We start from the raw sequence: 25,969 nt of genomic DNA on the forward strand, positions 1-25,969 counted from the left end.
CCTCCTTGTTGTTGGCGCCCTCCTTGATTGGCGCCCTCTCGTCCAATGCCCTGGTCCTTCGCAAATTCCTGGGTACGCCACTGGCTTCGCATCACGCATGGCTTCGCAGATCCACAGGTAGTTTTCGTTTGCCAATTCACAGACCACAGAGGCACAGACCACATTTAGAATGGATGGTAATTTTCTCAGCACTAAAAACCGGTCATTTTGTGGTATTTTCGGCAAAACTAGGCATTTCCAGTTAATTTGAGGTATAACAGGGTCATTTAGCACCTAACCAGTTATAACACCTATTTAAGGGACTTTTTTTAGGGGAAGAATTTTCTTGTCCAAGAGTGAACTGAGCCTACCGTCCGCCCAAGCGTACTGGTCCGCCAGTGCTGCTGTCTTTATTCTGTCAGGTTATCTAACGGCGCTATGGGCATGTAGGTACAGCATTGCAGTAGCAAATGCTTAACCCTCGCATGTGTGCGGCGTTTGCCAGCTTCTAATGTGTAGGGGGGGGGGTCGGTTGGACCCCCCCCCCTTGCCGTTTGGCCCCTGATCGAGCTAGAGCTTCGCGGAAAAAACGAGCGTGTTGCCCGTGACGAGAGGAAGCCGATGATACCCAATTTTAAGGTCCCACTCTTAGGTCATTGGTTGACTTTCCAGGTCAGGTCAATGACCCAAAGTCGGGAAAATCGGGACCTATTAGAAAGTCTTAAAGCATGGCTGCTAAGGGGTTTTTCGGGGTGCTGATCACGAATATCGTGTTAGTTTTGATCGGATGGTAATTTTCTCAGCACTAAAAACCGGTCATTTTGTGGTATTTTCGGCAAAACTAGGCATTTCCAGTTAATTTGAGGTATAACAGGGTCATTTAGCACCTAACCAGTTATAACACCTATTTAAGGGACTTTAGCACTGCTTTCAGTCTAATTCGCAGTACTTTTAGTTTGAATGGCACCTAATGGTAGTCATTTCGCACTATTTTTGGTAGATGTTTAGGCATCCCTACTAAATCTAGAATGATTTTAGTATATTATGGAGAAATAAACTACAATACTAGTCTGTACTAGCTACAGATTGTTTGCTGCCAGGTCGATTAGCGTCTGTTTCGGCGCATGCGTTTTGAGAGGACCGATAGGACGCAAGGCGCGCTTCTTGGACGGATTTGGCAAGGAATTTGGATAGATTGATTTACGTACGGCCTCAGCGTGTGCCGATCATCCTGCCTTTTCTTGTCCAAGAGTGAACTGAGCCTACCGTCCGCCCAAGCGTACTGGTCCGCCAGTGCTGCTGTCTTTATTCTGTCAGGTTATCTAACGGCGCTATGGGCATGTAGGTACAGCATTGCAGTAGCAAATGCTTAACCCTCGCATGTGTGCGGCGTTTGCCAGCTTCTAATGTGTAGGGGGGGGGGTCGGTTGGACCCCCCCCCCTTGCCGTTTGGCCCCTGATCGAGCTAGAGCTTCGCGGAAAAAACGAGCGTGTTGCCCGTGACGAGAGGAAGCCGATGATACCCAATTTTAAGGTCCCACTCTTAGGTCATTGGTTGACTTTCCAGGTCAGGTCAATGACCCAAAGTCGGGAAAATCGGGACCTATTAGAAAGTCTTAAAGCATGGCTGCTAAGGGGTTTTTCGGGGTGCTGATCACGAATATCGTGTTAGTTTTGATCACAGATGATGTCTTTAAGCATTTAGACCAGGTCGGGTCAGGTCAGGTCAGGTCAACCAGTAGGCGTCGTGACGGGTATTCGTAGTACGTGTCAACCGCCTCTGGCAGCTTCGTAACATGTTACGAAGGCACCAAAACTACTTCGTCAATGCTCAAATGGTTGCTAAATTCGAATTCAGCTCCAAAAACTAGCCTAGAAACATGTAAAACTCGAAAAAGTGAAACCGAGGTCACCCGAGGTCACCAAAGGTCAATGACCTGACCTGACCTTCAGGTGACCTTGACACCCACTCTAATGCATGGGAGCAGCATCAAATCACATGTTTGAACGTTTGAAACCACGAAAAGCTTGCAAACGCGCGGCTAATGCGAGCCGACATACGCGGAATCGCGATTCCGGCCAAACATGGTCTCGGAAAAGAGGTCACAGGTCAAAGGTCATTTGGGTCAGGGTCATGAAATTTTCAGGGTAGGTGTAAAATTGATCAATGCGAGGGTACTGAAAGTTCCGTCGCGATCGGCTGCTTTTTACGCGAGTTATTCGCGAAAAACCATTGGGGGGGGGGGGTCCATCCGACCCCCCCCCCCCTACACATGCGAGGGTTAATCTAAATGTGCGGTGGCATTTTCCCATGCTTAGTAGGAAGCGCTCGACGTCCCTTCCGTACGTGTCGTGGAAGGGACGTGTCTGACTGTTATTGACGCACATCAACTAGATGGATCTTGATTGTAGCATTTCGCAGCAGCGTTTCGTCGTTCAGCGGCCTAACGCCTAGCCAGCTCTCATTTCGAGGGGGTGGTACTTTGCTGAGGAGCATGAGTGGTCACGCTGCATCGTGAGCCAGATGAAGCCGGAGGGCAGACCGTGTACCGTACATTTGTGTACATGATTTTGTCCCACGAACCTAAGCGATGCGCATTTTTGTCCACAAATTTACCTAATATATACCCAGCATGCCTATTAGTCGTTAGGGGGCAGCACCGGGCGTGGTGTATTGCGTAGAGGGCAGGACCTATGCAACAAAACTTGCTCCAATTCCGTTTTCATCGTGGAAGTAATACGCTGAATGGAGGATCATACTTTGATGTCCAACTTACGTACAACATAAAAAATAAATACCTCAAGGCTCAAGAATACTGTGATCATAGCAGTAGCTCGTGCTCGGCAGTGAAATCATGAATAGTGCTCATATACCGGATTTAGTGCAAAATGAGCTACCACACACCCATTTATTATGCCAGATCTGGCATCGCCTCTATACTAACTAAAATAGTGCGGAATGACCGGATATACCTGTGTTTGACAGGAATTGCCTGCGAAAAGACGATAGTGCAAACTGAACTTATGATAGTGCAAAATAACTGAAATTTAGGTACTGAAAAAATTATCCCCCACGAATATTTGGCTAAAATGACGACACTTGGAAATCAACGTTGACGACCACAAAAAGTAAAAACCAATCCTGTGCGATAATTAGTGCTGATAATCTTACTGGCAGGTTCGCGAACAGAATGCAAACGATGCAAACGATAAGTCACATGTAAGCCAGCATGACGCATTTGATACAAATGCAAGGTTTTGGCGACGTCTGTCAAATCAGCAGCAACGAATATCAGCCTCACAGCAGCATATTTCGGAGTCTTTCAATTTGGCTGAAAATCGGTATCCAGAGTCTCCTCGATGCGCTGATTCCGAAAATATGCCTCTTTGGGGTGGTATTTTGCACCGTTAACGAGTTCATGACCAATTAACATTTTAACGGGAAACGGCGGGGTCTTTCGATTTAGCTGAAAATCGGTATACAGGGCCTCCTTGATGCGCTGATTCCGAAAATGTACCTCTTTGGGGCAGTATTTTGCACCGTTAACGAGTTAACGGCTAATTAACATTTTAACCGGAAACGGCGGGGTCTTTCGATTTAGCTTAAAATTGGTATACAGGGCCTGCTTGATGCGCTGATTCCGAAAATGTACTTCTTTGAGGTAGCATTTTGCACCGTTAACGAGTTAACAACCAATTAACATTTTTACGGGAAACGGCGGCGTCTTTCGATTTGGCTGAAAATCGGTATACAGGGCCTCCTCGATGCGCTTATTCCGAAAATGTGCCTCTTTGGGGTGGTATTTTGCACCGTTAACGAATTAACGGCCAACTAACATTTTAACGGTAAACGGCGGGGTCTTTCGATTTAGCTGAAAATCGGTGTACGTTCAGTGTCTCAGGGGCAGACAAACAAGCCGCCATGTGTTCCTAGCCATCGTGGCTGTGAAGAGTATGCGTTTTGTTTACGATTCGCCAAACAATGCATAATACATTTGCTCGTTGAAAAAAAGAAGATCATCTAGTTAATTGAAGTATTCGGTGATATGAAAAGGCTGTGGCATTTTTATTTAGTTTCCTCAGGTTGAGATAATTTAGATCCAGTGTTATGTTCCTTTGCGGCATTGTGTTCGGTATGTTGTCCTCGTTTGCAAAATATCTCATGTCTGATCAGTCACTATTCCGGTTTATACTACCCGTTTCCGTAATAGACGTATTCCAGACGACAGTGGCATTAATATACAAAGATGGACTCGTTTTAAGTTTTTTAGTCTAAAAATAACGTATTCCTGTTTAGGTCTTCGTTGTCAATTGCCACGAGTGGATTAAATTGTTACTCGTAGGGAAAGAGCCCTGCTCCAATACTGAGTAATGTTTGTGTCAAATGTGGAAAGAAACAAGTATTCATAGGGACTGTGATTTTGGGCGTTTACCTACCGTTTCCGAATCGCCACGACCAGTAACTAGCGGCGGAACACCCTCAATTAAGGGGGGCACTGTCGACTTTTGATCCCATTCTTTCCATGCAACGCCCATAGGGCTAATGTTAAAATGCCAAAATCAAAGGGGGCACGGTTCCCCGGTGCCCTCCCCGTTCCGCCGCCTATGGCCACGACCATGGTGGCGACTGGCGATACCCGAGTACCTACAACCAGGCACATAGCCAATGGAGGGACGACAGGGTCAGCCGTCTCTCCCTGGAGATGGACCACTTTTATTTTATTTTTTTATTTTTTTGTAACTGAAAATGTGGGCCCCTCCCGAAAAATAGTGGGCCGAATCCGGGGACTTTTCGGGTTTTGGTGGGGGTATACCCTGGGCTCCGGCAAACTACAACCCCAATGAAAAACAAAAAGTTCCACCACTGATGTCAATTAATGTTCGTGCCGTTAATAAATTGGAAAAAAAAGAAAAAAAAAGATACGGCAGAACGGCTATTTTTGAAAAATGATTAAAAATACTTTTGTGCTGTTATGACACATAAAACGCTTATCAGAATGTTCCTCATCGTGTGATAAAGCAATATCCGTGGTCGAAAATAGCTGAGCCCCTCCCAATTTCCAACCATCGACCTCATAAGCAAAGGATGTAAGCGTAATCCTTAAGGGTGACTTTCCCATACATATCCGTACATATGCGTCCTTATGGAAATCGGTAGTGTGGCGATTGGCGACGCGCGCGACATCTGTGTGGCGACCAAGTGGCGACTGTGGCGACACCTGGTGGCTGCTTTTCTGCTGTATGTAGGCATAGGGGTTTTGCCAGATATGGTTCCTACTGCTACACAACTATGTTGACCCAATACTAGAAAGTTATTTTGCCGGTAAAAGGCTAGCAAATTGAAAGTCAATTTATAAAATTGCTTATTAATGATAACAAGAAAATAATAAAGAAGTTTTGATTGAATATTTATTAAAATATCCAACCGTGAAACTATATTCTGGTAGGTTTAGTAGAAATTAGTCCGTGCAACCTTTAGGGCCTTGTTTATGTTTATCCTTGATTTCTTTTTATCTTGATAGTTGGTAATTTGTATTTATCATGATTATGACCAGGACTACGCGCACCGTAGTAAGTACCATTTATACGTTTCATATATGTTTGTATCTAGTTTCCTTATTCGGATTTGTTTGCTATTGTACGCCTACCTAAACGCCGTGTATTCGATCGAAAGTATTCGTTATAAGCGATAATATGTACAGTGTTTTTAATTTTGTATTATGTTTCAGGATGAAATTTGTACTGAAAATTGAACGCAAATTATTCATCACGGTGCCAACGTTCGTTTACGTTACATTTCATCTACGAGCTTTAACCCGCGCCCCGCTGGGCTATTCAGCCATACGCGCCCTGCTGGGGGGGGGGGGCAGATTCTGCCCCCCCTGTCTAACTTCCGAACCGATGGTCGTAGAAAGACGGGGAAAACGGCAATCGAAAGCTCTCAACAAGGCGGATCTTAAGAGCCCAAATTTTTTTGCTTAAGTAGGTCAGAGGTCAGGTCAAGGTCAGGTCAAGGGTACAAAATGCAAGTTTGTACAGTATCGGCCTTGCACCGTAGTTGCCGAAGAATGGACTGAGACTGATTGCCCAAAACGTGTTCTTAGACTACCAAGACAATATTCGTTGCACACAATGTCATTCAAAGGTCAAGGTCAAGGTCAGGTCAGGTCAGGTCAGGTCACCAAAAACAAAATATAGAAAAGGGCATGTGCGACACATGTTTTATGGGTCATTTTACTCATGGAATTCAATAGGCACACTCAATAAGTGATATGGACCACCTCTGGATGAATTTCAGGTCGAGGTCAGGTCAAGGTCAGGTCAAGTGAGGTCAAATTTTGAAGTTGGTTGTTAAGGCCTAAAAAGGTGTCTATCCGATGCAGTTTTTCACGGCGAATCGAATGGTGCTATTTTTGTTTCCGTACGAGGTCTAGAACTTCCAAAAAAATCATTTTTCAAAATTTTTGTGTGTCGTGACGTCATAAAATTTCGAATAACTCCCACATTTTTGAACCGATTCTTCTAAAAATTGGTATGTGGGTGCACATAGACCACGTCTTTGACATATATTCCGGTTTTTTCGATAAACTCAAAATTTTGGATTTTATAAATATTTTCCCAAAAAAGTCAGTTTTTTGGAAAATTTTTGGCCAAAATCCAAAATTTTCAAAAAACCGAGATAGCCATTTGATAGACAAAGTAGAATCACGTATAACCTTTTTTGTTACGTCTTGATTCCTTTAAAAATGAAGATGTTAGCGGCGTTTGAAATTTTGCCGTTTTTGAGGCGAAAATGGCGAACATGACGTCACTAAAACGTCAATTTCTCAAAAATTTTCCGACGGATTTCGCTCAAATTTTCAGGGAACGTGTCAAATTGATGTATGATAAGGTACTGAAAGTTTGACGTCGCTGGCGTAACGCGTTTAGAAGTTATTGGCGAAAAACGGGAGGGGGGGCAGATTCTGCCCCCCCCCCCAGCGGGGCGCGGGTTAACGTAACTCCAGACAATTTGATATACATGGAATCTCATTTACGGAAATTTAGCATATGGAAAAAATAGAAAACGAAATCAAGAAAATGAATCAAGACGGGGAAGAAACACTCGAAACGATCAAGCGGCTTCGAACGAATACAAGGCGTAGGGGAGAGTGGGGTGGGTTGTATCAGTTTTTACTCCGAGACCCATAACCTCGTAACTATCCGTGATAAACTCATTATTTCCATACCATCCCCTTCCTTGATTCTTCTGCTTTTTTGTGCAAAGTAACTTTTCCGCTACCTCTACCAGTTTTTCTTCTACGGTCTGCCGAATAGAACAATGTTTTTGATACAACTTGCCCCATGGCTTGGGTGAGTTGTATCACATGGTGGGGTAATTTGTATCACTATTTCACGTTTCAGGGAGTGTGCTTGCTACTGGTTTTGAACATAACAGCAACATTAAATGGGGTTAATACAATGTATAGGTATGCTCAAAGGCTTCACTTTATTAGACCAAACTTAGGAGTAATGCAATCCCAACGAAACATCAACAGACTAGACGCAAAAGTGGCCCGTTAAGAGCAAAGAAGCCAACACATTGTGCCGAAATGGAACGAGCATTGACTAGCTACCTACAACCGCGCGCCAGGGCTTAGCTTTCGCGATCAAAAGCAACATACCCATACATACATACATACATACATACATACATGTTACAACATACCCCACCCGGCTCTGATACAACATGTACCTAGCCGCCATCTTGGAAAAAACATCCTCGTGCTAAAAAAAAACAGCGGACAGCTGGAGAAATCCGTTTTCACTCACGCAGCCTTAGAACCTACCCTCACCACCGCTACGGAGATCTTTCAAATTCGTGCACATCTAAATGCCCAAAACACACATTTTCTTGCAACTTATTTTTTTAGAATGACATTAAAAAACACAAAATCGGCTCTCACCTCGAGACGCGTCCACTCAGCCACAAGACAGAACAGGGAAAGATGGCGCCCGGAAAACCTCGTCGGCTGGTCGTGTCGCGAGCGCCATCCATTGGATAAGTTTGGCACAATTCGCCCTGATACAACTTGAACATGATACAACTCTCCCCGCTCTCCCCTAAGTTTACCCGTAAATGCAATGCATTTATGGAATTAAGTCGTAATGACGAACACCTTTAAGTTTTGAAGGAAAAATTTGAGGATATCAGAGAAGCACATAAGGAAATTGACAAAGTCAACGATCGGTTGCTCACTGTTATAAATAGAACCGCTTCTCACGTAGTGATGAATTCCGTACTAGACGAATGTGATGCCTTTATGAAAGAGGTCGATTCAACGCTGGATTCTATCAGGGCTACATATGCCCGTCACATGCCCGAAAACGTTCCTAAACGATCAGAAGTACACGTTAAGCCTCTAGCCTCGGTTCTCGGGAAACATTCGCGAATACTCCAGTTTTCGGCAAGACTTCAATCGTTTAATGACAAAACAGTATGGAAAACAAGGCCATCTATAGAAGGTACAGTCACTCCCCCGCCGACCAATCAGAGACAGATCCTGAGTGACGTCACCCCTGATGCTCGAAAGGGGTACTCCATTCCTTTACAACGTAAAAATGACTAACTTCATTTGAAGATTGTTGGTGACACTCTACACATATCGCTCAACCATTGATGTCATTGGAAAGTCCAACTAATTTTCTAGCGATAAAAAAGAGCAGCAATATGCTTAGAAATGGCCGGTTTTGAAGATATAGACGATTTAAAAACCCTCTGCAGTTGCAGGAAAGCAACGTAAAAACGCATCGAGCTTATATTTTTACTATGAATATATCATTTTTCAGTAAGTTTTTAGATATGGTATCGATTTATTCAACAACTTTATTACAATATTTTTATTACTTGGAACTTTATTTCAAAATAATATTTTCAAAAATGGCAACTGTTGGCAAGTAGCTTTGAAGCGATTGTGGCGCGCCGCGCCATTATTGTCCTGAGGCCCCCATATGATGTCATCAAAAGTGGAGTGACATGGGCCTGATGGAAAAGACGCATATGCTCTGCGCTCTTGTTTGACCGGTCCTGCACTAGAAACAGTTAAGGGGGTCGAAGACAATTTTGACGAGATGTTTTATCGCTTAGACAAGACCGGTGATCCTAGAAAATTTGTTGATGCAATTATCCAAGAACTAAAATCCCTCAGAACTGTCCCTGAGGGAGACAGCAAAAGATTCATTGCTATGGTCGATACAATAGAGCGTTGTTGGCTAGACTTGAAGAAAATGGACCTTGCAGAGGAAATGGATACAGTTGCTATGATTAGCATGGTAGAGCAATTGTTACGGAGCGAGCGAAGCGAGCGTAGTCTTTCCTTAGATTAACGGAAATTTCTGAGTAGGGTAAGGGCGGGTAAGAGTACGCGGGCGATAAGAGTACGCATCAGCTGTTTCGGTTGCTTAGCAACGCGGGTTTGTCGAGTTCATGAAGTGACATGAAGCCGCCAGTGCGTGCATGTCACCAACGGAACGTGGGCGTTGAGCGGCGACGCTGTTGAGGCGATGAATATTATTTTCGAGCGTTATGATATTATTATGATATGGTACAATAATTTTGATACTTGGCAGTTGAGATAAGGTACATTTCCGTGATTGTTGTGGGAAACTTGTGAGGTTATCTGGGGAAATACTGTACAGTGCAATATTCTGTTTGCGAAGTTTTGCACAACGTTTCGGGGTTGTTTTGTGCGCGAATTGCATGTACGGTAAGAGGACGCACTGTTCAGGAGGGTAAGAGTACGCAGAATTATACATAAAATTGAATATACAGAAATATATAATTATTTATCTATCGCTCAATGACGTTTGTTTTGTAGGTATATCATCAATGAAGCACTGTGATGCAGATGCGTACCCGAAATTCTTCCAAATACGAGTTATTCTCCTTTTTGATTGTGCATTTTTTAAGAAACACTCGACATGATTATTTCCTGATTTATAGACTTGAAAGATTTATTTTATGTTTTTCTTTTTGGATACTTGAATTAACTTAAAGGGACCCTCCCACCTTCAAAAATGTTAATGAATTGGCATGAAAGTGATGTCGCTCGGTTCAGAAAGAGCAAAAACGAATATCTACCAAATTTCATCGAAAAATATTCACCGGTTTTCAAGATATTACTTTTACTTTTGTTTACTTTTTGGGATCTCCGCTGTTCCTAGCGACTTTATTTGAAAGTGCGGCATTTGTTGCGCGCAAAGCAGCATATACCACCGCGTGCTACTAAACGTTTTAGTCAAACATTTAACGGACGTTTGAAAGCCTGATGACGTCATCAGATTCCCGTAATGGTTAAGAGATAGGGACTACGCTGGTCCCACCCTGCAAGTAAAGGGAAGAAATTTCTTGAACACCATAAAGCTGCGGGGGTTGCAACCAGGATAAATGGTGGTTTCTGAGCCTGGCCGCAAACTTGGCTATCTCAACTCATAACTAATGTTAAGGTGGGAGGGTCCCTTTAAATGCCTTCTGAGTTTGAAGTTAAGCATTTGGACAGTGCAAGCTGCATAGGTGTGTGTTCATATGCTTGCGTACTCCACCCGCCTGGCGTGCGTACTCTTACACACCCCATATGGTAAGAGTACGCAAGTGCAACGGTTCAGAAAATGTCAGTTTAGACCACTTCCATTTACGCTGTCGTTGCCCCATGGGTTGATGGCTAATTCAATGAACTTTAATATTCCCTATTTGCGATTTCTTTCCTTCAAATATTAAACAAATGAGAGCAAGAAATCCACTAAGTGCGTACTCTTATACAACTTCACCCTATGGGCGGCCGGCCGGCCGGCCGGCCGGCCGGCCGGCCGTGGTCACGATTCTGCGACGCTTATATCTCAGCAACCACTTGACCGATTTACACGCGGTAATTTTTGTAGGGTAGCTTCATTCCTTCTACCAAGTATTGGACTATTCCCGATGCATGTGGGTGACCCCTTGTGCACGTGCCACGTGCAAAACGAAGAGGTGTCACTTTTGTAATTGTTGCAATATCTCGGTAACTACTTGGCCGATTGCGCTGAAAGTTGGCATGAAGGTAGGCACCCACTAGGCAATGCATATCCATGTGCCAGAATTGAGGTGCTGCTGCACGTGCGCACGTGCAGGGGTCGATTCCAGATCTCGAGAACGGCTGGACCGATGGCGCTCAAATTTGGCACATGGTTAGGGACCGGTTAGTAGGGTGCCGTGTAAAAGTCAGTTGGGACCCTTTTTGCACGTGCGCACGTGCAGGGTGCCGCTTCCAGATCTCGAGAACGGCTGGGCCGATTGTGCTCAAATTTGGCACATCGCTAGAGACCGATTAGTAGGGTGCCGTGCACAAGTCAGCTGGAGGTACCCCGTCGAAATTTCGCACGTGCAAGGCTCACCCTCTCGCTCGCTCCGTTAGTCGCCCCCACTGAACTCTATAATGTGGAATGCGCATCGGCCGCCAGATGGTGTCCAACGGTGCCGCCATGTTGCGCAGACCAGAAAGCGGCCGCCGCCTGTGTTGGGGAATAGGGAATTCGGGACCTCGATTTACGTTTTCGGTCGCTGCATCCGTTACGTTCAAGCTATGTGGACATGGAACCCAGCATCTTACGCAGAATTGAGTGGAGAACAAGATGAAATCCTAAAAAATCCTCAGATATAAGGAACTAATACGTTAAACCCTTATAAGTCAATGGGGAAATATGAAAACTGCTATTTTGGCGCCGAGAATGATCTGAAACTATCTCAAGCATATAGAATCATGATTTCATGCACTCCTTGCAAGGTTCTATGCTTCATATTTACATTGTTGCCCTTGCGTGACGTCATTTGTGACGTCACAAGGGTCACAATTTTTCTTCAATAACTCCCGATCAAATTGAGCTAGCGAGTCGGGAAAGCCACCAATGGACTCAGGAAGACCTACCGAATCGAATGATATGCGACATGACCTCTTTCGACCAACTTCGTGACCTGGGGGTGCTGACCTGACCTTGACCTGAGGTCAACACCCTATGTTGACCTGACCCGAACAAAAAGTATATCATTCGATGCGCCTGAGCTAGCTGAACACGATGATGCAAAAATCGCGGCTCTACGGCCATTTTTGGCGAAGTTATTTACCAAAAACCGAACCCTTGCCTTAGGGCTTAGATCACTTGACCTGACCTCAGAGGTCACCGGTTGACCTGAGACCTTTACAGCGGGTTCCTAACAGTCACTCTGCATTATACTTTGCCGCATACGACCACTTTACCGCTTAATTCTAGTTAAATTAGCGGCGCATTAGCGAGGTGGGTTCAATCAACCCCCTCGGCCGGGGCAAATGTAGGTCCGGCGAGTGAATTTAAGGAATTCTGAAGATACGATCGTGTTCCCCACTCAATTCTGCGTAAGATGCCGGGTTCCGTATCTACGTAACTTAAACGTAACGGATGCGGCGGCCGCAAACGTAAATCGAGGTCCCGAATTCCCTATTCCTCAACACAGGCGGCGGCGGCCGGTTCTTGGTCTGCGCAATATGGCCGCCACCGTTAGACACCACGGCCAATAGGATTGAAGCGGCATTGCTCCCCTGTGGTCGCCCCAAAAGGCGTTATACTGGTTACCACCTACACAAAAACGAGAGTGGATCTTGAGGGTGGATTCAAAGGGCAGGGTGTCAAAGAACATGTTTGAATATTTTTTACAGTACATTCTTCAGGAAAAACGCGTAATTGAATATATGGAACACGATGTGCGAATGCTGGGCAAAAATCGAAATGTAAATCAAACTATCATCGGTACTCTGACCGAATCTGTCGACGAACAAAGGAACCATATGGAGAAAATGTGCTCTCCAGAAGAGAACCAAACCTTAAGTCAAAGACAATTTCTTGACGAGATAGAAAAGGTTACAAATCGTTTAGAACATATTGCTCAAGTCTCCAATGTTTATGGCGCTAATCGTCCGGACTATAACAAAATGCATCGCACGGGATCAAATTTCCGATGTTGGATTCACAAGACAGGAGACCATACCGTGGCCTCATGCCATCGCTTCTGTAAAATGACACACGAGGAGAAATTAGTCAGCATGCGCCAAGTCGGAGCCTGCTTCAATTGCCTGCACAATGCACATAGGACATATAGCGAAGGACTGTTTGCAACGCACAAGGTGTCAGATAATTGTTTCTGACCAAGCATGCGGGAAGAGGCATCACTCGCTATTACACAGAAGAACTGTTTCAAAAAATCTACCCTAACAGCACATGGCCATTCACAATACACAGACAAGGGACCATAGCGATAAGTTCGGTTCGGTGTAACGATCGCAAACTGACCGTTTTATGGGATTCCGGAGCGGACATCTCGCTCATAACACATGCAGCAGCAGATCGGCTAAATCTGATTGGAACTGACATTGAATTGTCTCTCATCAAAGTTGGAAATTATCCCACGGTTCTAAATAGCAAGAAATACAATATTTCTCTAATACATTTGCAAAACAACGCGTGGGACATTTGCGCATATGGGATAGACGAGATAACAGCGGATCTTCAACACATAGACGACAAGCAAATTGCATCATATTTTCCCGAAATGAAACTTGCGGATATCTCCAGACCAACCGGAAAGGTAGATTTCCTTGTCGGTGTTGATTGTTGTGCCATCATGCCAAATGTTGTGAAGACGGTTGGCAATACCCAGTTGCTAAAAAATCAGTTCGGATATTGTGTAAGGGGTTCAATTGCTGGGACAAGCGGAAGGCGAACCGAACAAGACGAATTAATACGTACAATTAAATGCTTCTACGAACGAACAATATTCAAATCGATTCGGTTTCAGCTACGCAGAACATCCTCGAAGACTTCTTCAAGATTGAAAACCTGGGAATCTGCTGCAGTCCGAAATGCGGGGGATGCCGATGTGGCAAATGCTCGATGGGTATGAACGGCTACACTTTAAAGGAGGAAAAGGAGTTGGCAATGATAAAGGCGGTCTTGTATACAGTGACGAAAGCAAGTCATTCACCATTAATTATCCGTGGATCAAAAATCCTGAATGTCTTCTAAACAACGTTGCAGTAGCTAGGGCTAAGCTACGATCGACTGAATCTCGACTAAGAAAATTAGATCAAAATCGACAACTGGCTTATCGAAATCAAATGGAGGATATGCTAAACAGAGGGGTATCTCGCAAGTTATCAGAAGTTGAGATACTTCAATACGATGGACCAATCCATTACATTCACCATCACGAGGTACTAAAGGCAAATTCTACATCAACACCTGTTCGCATCGTCTTCAATTCATCGGCCTCATACATGGGACATGCATTAAACGACAACTGGGCTAAAGGTCCCGATTTTGTTAATAGTCTATTTGGAATCCTGACTCGTTTTAGAGAATTTGCCGTAGCAGTTACAACCGACATCTCCAAAATGTATAATTCTATACGGTTATCGATAAGAGACCAACATGTCCATCGCTATCTTTGGCGTGATTTACAAACCGATCAGGAACCTGGCCATTACGCCCTTACAGCGGTGCCATTCGGAGATCGGCCGAGCGGTACCATTGCCATGGTCGCACTGCATAGTATAGCTGATATGAACAAGGATACATATCCAAAGGCAGCGGAAATGATAAAAGAAAATAGCTACGTGGATGATTTACTGCAATCAGTTCCGAGCGAAGACGAAGCCCTCTCTCTGGCCTCCGACGTTCAAAACGTGCTTGCTCTCGGAAATTTTAGAGTTAAGCATTGGATCATGTCTGGACAAATTAAATCACCAAACACAAATGTCTTTTTACTGAAAACCAAACGTCAGAAGATACTGGGAGTAACATGGGAACCAGACAGCGATCACTTTTTAATTGAAATCAAATTGAATTTCTCGCCAAAGCAAGGCACATTAGAGACGGGACCGAACTTAACTAGGCAGAACGTTGAACACATGATACCTGAGTTGTTGACGAGGAAATTGTTGTTGAGACAAGTTGCAACGATATACGACCCCTTGGGTCTCATCGCACCGTTCACCCTAAGGGCAAATTAATGATGAGACATCTTGTGACAAAGCATTCGTCGCAAAGCGGATCAACAAGCTGGGACGAGCCCGTGCCGACTCAATGTAGAAGCAAATGGATTGCATTATTTAATGACATGTTCAAAATCGAAGATCTCCGCTTCCCTGGATGTATAAGACCGCCAGGGGCCATTGGAGAACCAACGTTGATTATTTTTTCAGACGCCAGTTCGCAAGCATACGGAGCGTGCGCCTATGTCCATTGGTCCATGGAGGCGCAAAGACACAAGGCCTTCCTCATATCGGCAAAGAGCAAATTAACCCCCATCCGCCAACTAAGTATCCCAAGACTCGAGCTTTGTGCTGCTGTTGTTGGGTGTCGACTTGGTGAAACCATCCAAAAAGAAATGACTTACAGATTTGACGCAGTCGTCTACGTTGTTGATTCTATTATTGTGAGGTCACAAATACAGAAAGAATCCTACGGCTTTGGAACTTTCGTAGCAACAAGGATTGCCGAAATCCGAGAAAAAACTAGCCCCTGCCAATGGTGGTGGATTAGTAGTTGCAACAACCCTGCGGATATGGTAACTAGACCGTCCAAACCGGAAGAATTGGCGGTAGAGACCACATGGCAAAACGGACCCTCATTCCTGAGAGGACCAAAAGAAACATGGCCCATCAGCCAGAAACCATACGAAAACGAATTACCGGATCGAGTAGTCGTTGGTATGACGACGGTCACGCCACTTTCCGATACTGATATATGCAACGACATCAAAATCAGCAACTTTAGCAGTTTTGACAAGCTCCTCAGAGTGACAGCTCGAGTGATAAGAAGTGCTGAGGACAGATCCTTTAAGAACATTGGGCAGCCCAAGGCCCTAAATACAAGGTTGCACGGACTTATTTCTACTAAACCTACCAGAATATAGTTTCACGGTTGATTATTTAAATATTCAATCAAAATTTCTTTATTATTATCTCGTAATCATTTATAAGCAATTTTATAAATCAACTTTCAATTTGCTTGCCTTTTACTAGCAAAATAACTTTTCTAGTATTGGGTCAACATAGTGGTGTAGCAGTAGGAACCACATCTGGCAAAACCCCAATGCCTACATACAGCAGAAAAGCAGCCACCAGGTGTCGCCACAGTCGCCACTTGGTCGCCACACAGATGTCGCGCGCGTCGCCAACCGCCACACTACCGATTTCCATAAGGACGCATATGTACGGATATGTATACGAAAGTCGCCCTTAAGGATTACGCTTACATCCTTTGCTTATGAGGTCAGTGGTTGGAAATTGGGAGGAGCTCAGCTATTTTCGACCACGGATATGCCTTTATCACATGATGAGGAACATGCTGATAAGCGTTTTATGCGTCATAACAGCACAAAAGTATTTTTAATCATTTTTCAAAAATAGCCGTTCTGTCGTATCTTTCAGTGCAAGGTGCCGTCGGTCATCCCCGACGTGACGTCACGCAGGGAATTTGCCAGATTTTCCTACTAGACTTCGACACCCCCTGGGGCAGCCATTGAATGCTGAACTTCTGGCAAAGGCTGAAAAACTATGGATAAAACATGCTCAAAGGCAGCTGCTCAACTGGCAAAATCGTTTCCGAAGACTAGAGCGCTATTGCATAAACATAAGATTTACTCCACCGGAGTAGATCGTAACTTTTTTACGAAACGGCCATACTCTACGAAGGGCCGTAAAACCTGTTGCATAAAGGCCGTGACCTACTTCGTAAATATTTGGAAAATCTAGGTATGACGTCATACATGAATGAAAATAGTGCCGGATCTCAGCGCGAAATGCAGAAGAATGGTGACAATAATGAAAGCGATTAAAGTTCCAGTATACTGAAATGTGTGAATCACGTTGTCTGGATAAGTGGTTCAAATCACCTTGAATTGATAGCGACTTTAGAAAACCTTTCGTACTTTTCAATATTCATGCGCCGTCCCACATCAAGCGGCGGTCGGCTTGGTAAACAACATCGATCGCGGCATCTTGGGAGTGTGGGATATTCTAAGAGCATAAATAATTTGCCCTCACTATGGGTTTCAGTCGATATTCTACATAAATTTGCATAGAACTGAGTGCACTGCATCCGTCTAGAACAGTGCCGTAGCTGCTACTGCCACCTTCCGCCAATTAAGTAAGCTGAGATTTGTACACTCGCCGTCCGGTGGTTGCTAGGTAGGTGACGAAAGTAAACAACATTCCAAAGAAGAATTTCAAGACAAGTGTCCAGTTCGGCTTGCAAGATCGAGCAAGATCATCATTTGGTGGCTGAAAATGAAGAATTAAGATAACCAGGGCCCAGAAACAAGTAAGTTTTCTGTTATAGCGAATGGTTAATGAACAATTGTGGGTTCATTGGCGGCGACAGTTCATTGCACATTGCTCACTGCTCAGCCCTTTCAGACCAATCGCGCTTTTTCAATAGTTAATGGTTAAAGCTAATGCCGCTACAATTCCTGAAAAGTTGGAACATGAAGGAAAAGAAAAGAAATTTTCTCTTGGTGTATTTTGAATTTGGCATCGTGTTCATCAGCCTCAATTACTCGCGACATTCCAGTGTTCAGTCGCTTTTTTTCTTCACCATTATCTACAATTAGGCATGTTGAAATGCCATATCATATTGATATGGTGTCTAATCAGTAAAATCATCTAAAAATCCACAAAATTACGTTTAATTATGTAATTGCAAGCAACAAGCCTTCGCGCGTTGAATTAGTAGGCACAAAACAGAATGCAGCATAAGGCATAAGCTATTACAAGATGTACCTACCTATTTGTCTGTGGGCTTGCGTGATATTTTCAGTTTCAAACGTAAACATTAAGGGCATATCAGCATAGCATCTAGATACCTACTGGACTATCCTGAATCTGCCAGTGGATTGCTTATTACTTTCAATTCACTGGCTTTATTTGAATGGCTTATTAAATTAAATTAAATGGCACTGGCTAAAATTCGCTTTAAAAAGTCAACTTTGCACCAGTATAGCAGGGCACAGACCTCTATACTTGCATACAAAGAAGTCTGAGAGCGAGGAGATGCATGGTGTCATAAAAAGTTCATTATTCGCTCGATTTACTTTTTCCGCCCCTGTCGTATCGCCTCTTTCTTGAATCCCTTAGTCCTCTCTCCTATTTCATGCTCTGTCGGCCACTTTGTCTTCGAAAATGATCTCCTCTCAATCCATTCGTTCTTGTCTTTCTGGTACTTACCGACATCTTTATTTCTGTTTCAGGAATTTCTATCCGACTTCGTGGAGGAGTCTTCTGATCACGGTATTCGGCTGTTCTACATGAAGGTTGAAGAATCCCGCTGGGTTCAGCCGACAGAGGGCTCTGATAAATCGCCGATAGATGGCGGATGCTACGCCAAGAATCACTACCTTCGTTGAAATCGTCCTATCAGCAGCGTCTTATCCCGGTGTTGGCGCACTCGGGAAAAGTGAGGCTGTGCAAGCTCAGCATCATTTGTTCCCTTTTTTAACCCTCGCCCGCACATGCCATTTTCCCATCCTAGAACGCACATGGGGGGGGGGGGGTGGTTGCCACCCCCCGCGCCATTTCGTTCCTGTTGGAGATAGAGCTTAGCGGTAAAGACCAAAAAGATTCTTTGGGAAGAGACAAATCCAATGATACCCAGTTTTACCTTCTCAGGTCAGTCATTGACCTTCCAGGTCAGGTCAAACTAAAAAATGTTGCTGTTTTAGGTCACCGTTGGATATCAAGCGCGCTGCTTGTCATATACCGATGACGACATGGGTGTAACTTTGTATACTTTCGAGGTCCCATGTGGGACCCCAATGCGAACATTTGGGACCCCAATTGTCATTTTGGGACCCCAATAGTGGAGGCCCCCGAGACGCATCAGCTTCTTTGCAAACGGAGGTCCGATATTCATATAAAAGGTTCTCTGTTTAAATAGGAGGCCCCTTGGACAAATCGGAGGCCCTGTTGGACAAATAGGAGGCCCCCTGAACAAGTAGGAGGCCCCCTGAACAAGTAGGAGGCCCCCTGAACAAGTAGGAGGCCCCCTGAACAAGTAGGAGGCCCCCGGAAAACAGGAAGTCCCCTGGAGAAATAGGAGGCTCTCTGGACAAGTAGGAGGCCTCCTGGACAAATAGGAGGCCCTAGACAAATAAGAGGCCCCTAGACAAATAGTAAGCCCCATGGACAAGTAGGAGGCCCTCTGTACAAATAGGAGGCCCCCTGCAAAAATAGGAGGCCCCCTGGACAAATAGGAGGTCCTAGACCTAGACAAACAGGAGGCCCCTTTCACAAAAGGAGGCCCCTGGACAAATAGGAGGCCCCATGGACAAGTAGGAGGCCCTCTGTACAAATAGGAGGCCCTTGCAAAAATAGGAGGCCCCCTGGACAAATAGAAGGTCCTAGACCTAGACAAAAAGGAGGCCCCTTTCACAAAAGGAGGCCCCCTGGACAAATAGGAGGCCCCTTTCACAAAAGGAGGCCCCTGGACAATTAAGAGGCCCCCTGAACAAGGAGGCCCCCTGGATAAAGAGGAAGCCCCCTAAAAATAGGAGCCCTCTGGATAAATAGGAGGCCGCTTGGAAAATAAGAGGCTACTTTAACCAATAGGAGGCCCCTTGGACAAATAGGAGGCCCCCTGAACATGTAGGAGGCACGCTGGACAAATAGGAGGCCTCTTGGGCAAAGAGGCCCCCTAGAAAAATAACAGGTCCCTTGGACAAATAGGAGGCCCCCTGGACAAATAGGGGACCTCTTGAACAAATAGGAGGCTCCATGGACAAGTAGGAGCTAGAGGCTCTCTGTACGAATAGGAGGCCCCCTGGACAAATAGAAGGCTCCCTTAACAAAAAGGAGTCCCTTCAAAAAAGGAGGCCCCGGGACAAGTAGGAGACCCTTGGACAAATAGGAGGCCCCTGCACAAATATGAGACTCCTAGTCGAATAAAAGACCCCTGGATAAATAGGAGGCCCCTGGACAAATAGGAGGCCCCTGAACACGTAGGAGGCCCCCTAGATAAAGAGGAGGCCCCCTGGAAAATAGAAGCCCCCTGGATAAATAGGGGACCTTCTGGAGAAACAGGAGGCCTCCTGGACAAATAGGAGGTCCCATAGACGAATAGGACGCCGCTTGGACAAATAGGAGGCGCCGTTAACCAATAGGAGGCCCCCTAGACAAACAGGAGGCCCTCTGTAACAGTAGGAGGCTCTCTGTACGTACAAGAGACCGGCGCTCGACCTGTAGAAGCTTAGCCGTATGTACGCTAGGAGGCTCTCTGTGCAAGTAGTCGAAGTAGGAGGCTCTCTGTACTGTACCTACAATTACAAATAAGAGGCCCCCTGGGTAACTTAGATGCAACACAAATCGGAGGTCACCTATAAAAAAGCGGGACTCTGTTGGAATACCTGATTTAATAAATTATTTTCCTGATATTCAAATTACTTAGGTAATCCTCGTCCGCACATGGGGGGGGGCAGTGGTTGCCACACCCCCCACCCCGACCTAGGTAGTTTTTTCTGCTCTGCACTAAACATTTTGATTGCTAGAAGTCGGATATTTCGTATAGCTGCTGCTCTATCCTTTTTTAGCGTCCACTGAAAATTTCAAGTTTCTGTAGTTTTTGGTTTCGGAGATATGACCTTATTCTTCAGGTAATGTCATAACCCAAATGACAAATACCCAATATCTTGCGTTGGCGTTGGGTCTTGTGAGCTTTTGACACCTTGATTTCGGCCTTTTTTGTCAGTCTTACCTCCCACCTATCATGGAACATGTTGTTCAATGATGTAGAGATGCCAGGGTCAGGGTCAAGGTCAACCTAGGTCGTCTAAAAATATTGCGTTTTAGGCAAGCTGAATTTACTTTCGTGAAGTTTCTTTGACTGTATTTTTGGCAAAAGCTTCTCAGTTCATGATCTCATGTAATATGGACACATTCACAGTCGGTGCACACATCAGTATACTCGTACACACAGACACACACAGACATACAAACACATGTCATTGACCTTGAGCTAACTTGACCTGAAATGACCACAGCCAGCAAAAACCTAGTCGGATAGTGTGACAAAGAGGTTCTAGCTGGCTTGGCACCACAATACGGCAGCGTCATCGGTACATGATGAGCAGCGCACGTGATATTCCAACGGGCAACGGTGACCCCAAACAGCAACATTCTTTAGTTTGACCTGACCTGGAAGGTCAATGACTGACCTGATGAGGTAAAATTGGTATCATTGGATTCGTCACTTCCCAAAGAATCTGTTGCTCTTGACCGCAAGGCTTAAAATCTTGTAAGAAAAAATTGTGGTGATGTCGAATAAGATACCTACACAAGCAGCGGGCCAACCCATCATATACCGATGACGCTGCCGTATTAGTGCCAAGCGAGCTAGAACAGCTCTTTGTCACACTATCCGACTAATTTGCTGGCTGTGGTCATTTCACGTCAAGTTAGGTCAAGGTCAATGATATGTGTTTGTATGTCTGTGTATGTACTGATGTGTGCACAGATCGGTTTGTGTGTCCCTATTACACTTGATCATGAAGTGAGAAGCTTTTACTAAACATACAGTCAAAGAAACTTCACGAAAAGTAAATTCAGCTTGCCTAAAGCGCAATAATTTTAGATGACCTAGGTTGACCTTGACCCTGACTCTGACATCTGTACATCGCAGAACAACATGTTCAATGATAGGTGGGAGGTAAGACTGGCAAAAAAAAGCCGAAATCAGCGTGTCAAAAGCTCACAAGGCCCATAGCCATCGCAAGATATTGGGTATTCGTCATTTAGGACATGACATGACCTGAAGAACAAGGTCATATCTCCAAACCCAAATGCCGCAGAAGCTTGAAATTTTCAATGGACGCTGAGAAAAGATAGAAAAGCAGCTATACAAAGAAAATCAGGTTTCTAGCTTTAAAAATGTTAAGTGTAGAGCAGAAAAACTAACTTGGGGGTGGCGACCCTCCCCCCAGGTGCCGGCGAAGGTTAACCCTCACACTTTCTGGGGTCGGCTTACGGCTAGATTCCTTGCGCAATGCTGTGCCGTTAATTTTTTTTCTATTATAAAGGCATTGTGTTTTATTGTCAAAAGTGAAAAAGCCAGAAATTTTCGTCGATTTCGGATGCCGCGGGGGATATTTACATACAATGTCACCCTGCTGGCCTGGATCCACCAGTAGGGTCAGGTGACCTACCATTTCTTTATCGATATTAAAAAAAAAAATCATGGCATCAGAGCTGTGACGAAAAATAAGTGGCCTAAATCCGATGAGAAAACTGGATTTGGGGGTACCCCATGTTTGGCTTCTGAGCCTCTGGTCCCCCAATGAAAATTTCTTAGAGGAGGCCCTGGCGTGGCTCGTAAATTACCGCTTCCGCAATTGGAGGCCCCTAATTGCTTGGAGGCCCCCACTAAATGGAGGCCCCCTTGGACGTTTGGGACCCCAATGGTGATGTCAAAGTTTCACCCATGGATGACGATGCCGTTTTCTGGTGCCAAGCCAGCTAGAACCTCTTTGTCACACTACCCGACCAGGTTTTTGCTGCTGAGGTCATCTCAGGTCAAGTTAGGTCAAGGTCAATAATATGTGTTTGTATGTCTCTGTGTGTCTGTGTGTATGCTGATGTGTGCACCGATTGTTTATGTGTCCATATTACATGAAATCATGATCTGAAAAGCTTTTACCAAAAATGTAGTCAAAAAAATTCAAAAAAGTAAATTCAGCTTGCCTAAAACGCAATTATCTTAGATGACCTAGGTTGACCTTGACCCTGACCTTGACCTCTGTACATCGTCGAACAACATGTTTCATGATAGGTGGGAGGTAGGATTGGCATAAAAGGCCGATATCTGGTGTGTTGATACCCAGTTTTTTTTATTTTTACTTAAAAAAAACTACGATTTACTTTTTCGTAAATCGTAGCTTTTATGCAACAGAAACCCCCTTTTAACACCTTTTAAAAAGGTGTTAAAAGCTCACAAGGCCCATAGCCAACGCAAGATGTTGAGAATTGGCCATTTGGGTCATGACATGACCTGAAAAACAAGGTCATATCTCCGAAACCAAAAACCACAGAAACTTGAAATTTTTAGTGGACATCAAGAAAGAATAGAGGAGCAGCTATACGAAAAATCAGCCTTCTAGCTCTAAAAATGTTGAGTGCAGAGCAGAAAGACTACCTGGGGGGGGGGTGGCAACCCCCCCCCCCCCCATGTGCGGGCGAGGGTTAAAGAAGCGCTCTGCGTGTTACGATTACAGTGACATGTCAAGTTTACGTGGGTCTCTAGCTCAACTTGAATCGCGGCCGTATTGGTGCATAGACGTTCTCTGAATACGTATTGTACATACGTACTAGAATCTGAGGCGAGTGTGTTTGTATGTTCACTAAAATCGTGAACGGAATGTGGGAACCACAAATAAACATCGACACGGCTGATATGTTTGATGACTAATGCGTCTGCAGTTCCTCAAACGAGCTACGAGCGTGCTTTAGCATCAGTCACCACCGTTTAGTACGATTGTCAGGTACGACCATGCTTATGTCATGCTATTGCATTGGTTGAGAAATGAGAGGTGCGGTTGCAGTCTTTCTATAAATTTTTCGAGGATAAGAAAGCATCAGTGTGTAAAGGAGTTACCTTCATATGCATTCATAGCCGTATAAGGACTCAAAAAGTTGGAATTCGGCGTCAAACAGCTGCAATAGCCGACTTTCGGCTAAAATCTAAGAAGCCCACCCCCTCCGTAGAATATTTTACGATTTTTACACATTTGGCGCATCTGCGACATTTTCTGCGCGCTTCGGCGAACTACTTTTTCGTAAATCGTAGCTTTTATGCAACAGAAACCCCCAAAAGTTACGTCACGTGCTGGAGTAAATTCCTTGCTCTCCGTACTATTTTTAAGACCTTTGTGAAACAGAATGGCGTAGAATATGTACGATTCTAAGACAATTCGTAAAATATCTGGTGCCGTAAGTTTTATGCAATAGCGCTTAGGTCCCAACATTGATAGCGAAGGTATCCTGGTAGTCGGCAATCGCATTTCGAAGTGGTTGAGGGACAATTGGAATCGGCACACTGCACAGTTTCATACTTTTGCCAGTCAAGCACCCCCTAACCGACTTAATCGTTCAAAAGTTACATAATAGGGATCATGGAGGCGTCGAGTCCACTCTAGCTCGTCTACAGACCAAATTCTGGGTGCCTGGTACCAGAAGGGTGATAAAACGGATCAAACGACAATGCGTGACATGCAGAAAATTGCTCAAACAGACCCACAGCCAAATATTGGGTCCAGTCATACCCGAAAGAATTCAGCCCTCCCCGGCATTTTATAACACAGCATTGGATCTATTCGGACCGTTCTTCATCAAAGACACCGTGAAACGCAGAACGAAAGACAAAGCCTACGGCGTATTGTTCACCTGTTTATCGACCAGAACCACGTACATAGACCTCGCCGAGGGATATATTACCGAAGATTTTTTGCAAACTTTTCGCCGCTTCGTTACACTGCCAGGCTACCTACCCGGCCACAATTTATTCCGATGCGGGGTCACAGTTAGCAGCCGCTAAAAAGGAACTCGAGATATGATCCGTCGAACTGGATGAATTGTCGAGCATAGGCTCCGCGCAAGGTTTACGATGGAATTTCACAAAATCGTCAGACGCTCCGGGGCAAAATGGTTGTAGCGAGGCGCTAATACGTCTAGTGAAACGCACTTTGAACATCGTCATAGCAGAAAACATTCTCACTTTTGGCGAACTACAAACAGTTCTTTTCGAAGTTGCCAACCTATTAAAGGGACCCTCTCACCTTCAAAAAAGTTTATGAATTGGCATGAAAGTGATGTCGCTCGGTTCAGAAAGAGCGAAAACGAATATCTACCATATTTCACCGAAAAATATTCACCGGCTTTCAAGATATTAGACTTTTACTTTTGTTTACTTTTTGGGATCACCGCTGTTCCTAGCGACTTTATTTGGAAGCAATAGTTTGGCAGCTGAAAGTGCGGCACTTGTTGCGCACAAAGCAGCATATACCACCGCGTGCTACAAAACGTTTTAGTCAAACATTTAAAAATCGTTAGATATCTGCGCTGACGTCACAAATTCAGAGGGGTATTCCTATGCATTAGCCCCTCTGAATCAAAATGCTGCAATTTTGAAATTCAATATTTCCGATTTAAGGCATTTCTCGATGTTGTGAGTGCAGAAACCGGTAATTGTGAGCCAGGGACCCCATTTTGGCTATTTTAACTCAAATCTAATGTTAAGGTGGGAGGGTCCCTTTAACCCGCGCCCTGCTGGGGGTCCTGGATTTCCACGCCCTGCTGGGGGGGGGGGTGTTTGAACACCCCCCCTTCTAACTCGGCTCCTGGGCCACGTAGCGATACGCGGAAGGCGGCGTTCGAAAGAGCGTCAAAAATAATGACGAAATCACTTCAGTCATTTTTTTGGTCAGGTCAAAGGTCAGGTCACCAGAGGTCATTGAAGGCAAAATTTCGCCGATTTCCAGGTCGAATGTCGACAATTTCCAAGAAGCCAACGCATAACTCGGGAACCAATAGAGCTACAGCGCCGCGGAAAAGCGCATTCGATAGCCATATTAACGCCCTTTCTGAGTAATATTCTCAGATTTGACCTAACGTCAACGGTTTTGACTGCAGGGGGCAAAAACTGAAAAAAATAGCCGATTTTTTTTGGAAACAGTTTTTCTGCAATAACTTTTGACCCAAGCCTTGTACGAGCTTACTTTTACCGGCATCGTGTTCCTCTCGTCAAGACGCATCGAATGAACTATAACTTGACCTTGAAAGGTCAACTTGAAAATTTGACCTCAGGTCAAGGTCATGACCTGACCGGAAAGGGTCATGTTGCATATCAGTCGATCCGTATCGTCGAGCTGAACACATCTAAGGCGTTTTCATCGCTCTAGCATGCC

The 25,969-nt window shown here is 44.7% G+C and overlaps 1 long non-coding RNA gene across 1 annotated transcript in view; it reads left to right on the forward strand.

Moving 5' to 3' along the window:
* Positions 1-5,501: 5,501 nt before the first annotated feature.
* LOC122365361 overlaps positions 5,502-25,969 on the forward strand; it is a 40,533-nt gene continuing 20,065 nt past the window's right edge. Inside the window, exon 1 of the long non-coding RNA XR_006253726.1 lies at positions 5,502-5,550. This is a non-coding gene — a long non-coding RNA (uncharacterized LOC122365361). The remainder of the gene's footprint in view (positions 5,551-25,969) is intronic.

This window comes from Amphibalanus amphitrite, unplaced genomic scaffold (assembly GCF_019059575.1).
Source record: "Amphibalanus amphitrite isolate SeventyFive unplaced genomic scaffold, NRLGWU_Aamphi_draft 000734F_arrow, whole genome shotgun sequence".
NCBI lineage: Eukaryota > Metazoa > Arthropoda > Thecostraca > Balanomorpha > Balanidae > Amphibalanus > Amphibalanus amphitrite.